The sequence below is a fragment of the Orbicella faveolata genome, unplaced genomic scaffold (genome assembly GCF_042242905.1).
Source record: "Orbicella faveolata isolate gen_17 unplaced genomic scaffold, um_ofav_v1 contig_46, whole genome shotgun sequence".
In the NCBI taxonomy this organism is placed as follows: domain Eukaryota; kingdom Metazoa; phylum Cnidaria; class Anthozoa; order Scleractinia; family Merulinidae; genus Orbicella; species Orbicella faveolata.
Genome location: NW_028301576.1, coordinates 6,572,416 through 6,575,993, shown reverse-complemented (window position 1 = coordinate 6,575,993; position 3,578 = coordinate 6,572,416). Strand labels below are relative to the sequence as shown.

At 38.9% G+C, this 3,578-nt stretch overlaps 1 long non-coding RNA gene across 1 annotated transcript; it reads right to left on the bottom strand.

Annotated features, from left to right (window-relative positions):
- Positions 1-415: 415 nt before the first annotated feature.
- Positions 416-3,578, bottom strand: LOC149098156 (uncharacterized). The gene is made up of 2 exons (XR_016203809.1): positions 3,163-3,578; positions 416-785 (listed from the first exon to the last, which is right to left on the bottom strand). It is a non-coding gene; the product is annotated as an uncharacterized LOC149098156 (long non-coding RNA).

Genomic DNA, 3,578 nt, shown 5'->3' with positions numbered 1-3,578 from the left:
TGTGCTGCGTGTATTTATTTTGTAGACAAGTGTGATAAAGATGATTTTGGTCTTGCTAAACTTGCTTGAATGTGTTTAAAGTAAAAGGCCTACTAATGAGTTTGCCTCAGTCATTGTCATTGACAATATCAATGTTAAAACTGATGAGAGTTAGAGATTTCTCTTCACCTAGTGTTTAGTTGTTGTATGTAACTTTTATTTGCTCGGTGTGTCCATTCCTGGGTTCTCAGTACATGTGAGGGGCCCTCATGTGAGGCCATGTAAAGGGAGATTGGGCTCAATGGAAAGGCCTGGTTGAATTACATGAAAAGAATGTTTTGGACAAATAATAGACCTCATACTATTTACAGTGGTTGTAACTTAAATTGCAGATTGGGGATGAAAAAAAAAACAAAAAACACCACTGACTTGCATCTACTTGAAAATAATAATTTAATTACAAAGTATGTTTTTTAAACTCAACACCAGGTGGGTTGACAGTCATGTGTAAATTCACATAAAACACTTATTATTTATTGATTTAAGCTTATGTGTAGTCTCCCACTACCGCCAACATTCAAAGGAAAACAAGTGCACAGAAGTGGGAGATCAAAAATGATTGAACAATAACATCCAAGAGTAGTAAATTTTTAATTGAGATAACAATTCAAGACAGGCAGTAACATGGTAATGAATATGTAAATGCAGGGTAAATGAGATGATGTCTCAGTTTAGTAGAGCAGTTAGTATCCAAAGCAGGATCCAAAACCCTTGAACATCGGCCAAACAAACGGATGGCATACGTACTACAACAAGAAAACAAGAAAACATTCTTTAAAAAACGTTTAAAACAGATCTAAAAAAGTAAAATTGTCTCTAAATTTTCGACCGCCTTCTGCGGTCTTCTTCAGAGAATGATGATTTCGCGCGATTCACAGAATTTTTAATAAGCTGCATGGGACGTTATTGCTCGTTGCCCCCTAGGGAGGCAACCAGTGACGCGTAAACCCTTGGGAAGGGTGCTCTTTCATTTACGGAGTTTTTGTCTAAGAAAGAGTGCAAGGATTTTCAGAAACAGTCTTTTGTTCTTGCCGCTCACACATGTTTCAAGAATGTTGGCGTAACTAGGATGTATATCGTGGCCGGATTCCGCATGTTGTTTAATTGCGGAATTGACATTTCCATTTTGAGCCGCGAAAACATCAGGACAGCTTTCAAACCAATACAAACATTGGGAAATGTTTTTCAAAAAGCCCAAGGACCGGCCGACAAAAGAGCAATTAAAAGGCATTGTGTACAAAGTGACCTGTCGGACATGTTCTTTCACGTATGTCGGGGAAAGCAGAAGAAATTGGAAATCTCGGGGGACCGAACACAAGCCCGGAACCAATGGAAATGTCAATTCCGCAATCAAACAACATGCTGAATCCGCCCACGATATACATCATAGTTACGCCAACATTCTTGAAACAGGTGTGAGCGGTAAGAACAAAAGACTGTTTTTGGAATCCTTGCACTCTTTCTTAGACAAAAACTCCGTAAATGAAAGAGCACCCTTCCCAAGGGTTTATGCGCCACTGGTTGCATCCCTAGGGGGCAACGAGCAATAACGTCCCAGCTTATTAAAAATTCTGTGAATCGCGCGAAATCATCATTCTCTGAAGAAGACCGCAGAAGGCAGTCGAAAATTTAGCGACAGTTTTACTTTTTTAGATCTGTTTTAAACGTTTTTTAAAGAACTATGAGCACAGATCGCTCCAACAGTTTTATTTATAAGAAAGCATTCGTTAAGATATAAAGGGAACAAGCCGAGCCACAAAATTTTTCACTTATCGTGATATAACAAGGGTATAAATCACACAATCATGGCGCGAACATATGACAAATCAAGAGAAAAGCCACAATTTCAAGTCCGATTTTCTTAAAGTTCAACTATCACGCAAAAATAATCCACAATACTGTTCATTGTTATCCAGCAAACGAAAGCGCGCGTGCTAAACAAACGTTTTCAACATAGCATGATTTCCATTGACTAGTTTTGATGCAAAAAAAGCTTACATGCAATTGAGACCTGGCAAATAACTGGCCTATGTATGACACTGGCAGCTCCTAGAAAAGGTTCGTTTGATTCTCATGATGAGAGCAGAAATCGGCCCAGAAACACCAACCTTCTCTCAACTCGCAACGACTGAATGTGTCCTTCATTGCTGTCCGCGTGTAGTCCGCGCGTTTATGACATATCCACGCGAGAGCCCTTTCTTCATATTAGGAAGTTAAATTTGATTGGTTCGGAATAATCGGCAGCATTGAACCAGAGTTAAACGCTTCTAGGTGATATGCTTCTGATGTAAACCAAAAAAAAAAAAATTTGCATAGCGCGAAAAGGCCTAGGTACGAGTTTATCGCTACAGTGTGACACAGGACTTGTAAGTACGTGTAGCGATTTTCTCCGTAAGGTCGCGTAAGAAATAACAACAGGAGACAAAGGTAAACTATTCGTTCTTTTCATTCCTTTATTTACTCTCTTTCTATTCAACAAGATTGTGTGCTCCCTGTGAGTCAACCAAAATTAAGTACCTTTCAGTTCGACCAAGTCAAACTTCGGTGAACAGTTCACAGTAGTCGCAAATACTACTGAGAAAAACCTGTAATTATTTCTGCTTCGACCTGTTTTTCGATTAGGTTTGACCAAAGAAGATCAAGGTATAAAGTACCTTGATCGTCTCTTGGTTCGACTCATTGTCTACGGCGTTTGCAAAAACGCGAGAGGACTGGGATGAGTTTCGTATATTGATAACATTGAAAATCTAAACATTTCAAATGAAATGTTACTAAATGAAAAGCTACCCAGTCAAGTTTGAGAGTTTTCAGCGGAAAATTGTCCAAATGGGAGCCTTGCAATAGTGGCAAAATTCCATACAAACCCTTACAATGTTGTGGCCTGTCTACCCAGTCCATACAAACTCTCTATTTTAGGTGATATTTGAAGAGCTATCATTTTGCCATTTTCCTCCTCTAAATGCCTCTATTCTTCCTTAAGACTCTCAAATTTAGTTTATCTTTCATTTGAATATCATAGTTTTTCAAACAAACGGAAAACAACCATACTCTTTCCCAGTCCTCTCACGTTTTTTGCAATGGGCTATTGAGTGTCGGAAAACCAGAACCAAAACAATTACTTACCTACTAGGCTACTCAGCAAATCTCAAACCGTAGTTAAACCAACTGCAGGACCAAAGTACAGTGGAAGCTCTCTTAAGGTTACAGTATACCTTCGGGTCGGCAATTTTCTTCAAATTTGGATTTTTGGGTCAAAATAGTGGTCGAAGAATAATCTCTAATTTCTGAAAAAAAAAATTGGAAAAGGCTAAATATTGGCGGAGAAATGGCGGTTTTACGTTTTCACCGGAAGTAAAAGTTTACCTCTTGATTGACAGCCCTATAGCGCGTATGCAATCAACCGAGACGATTTTCGCGGGAATTACCTATATGGATGTCACGAATTGACTACTCAGTTGATCAGCATTGTTGTTCTGACTACCCAGCATCTTTGGTATTAGGCGTGTCTCTATTAAGTTATAAGTAAACATAGACCACGT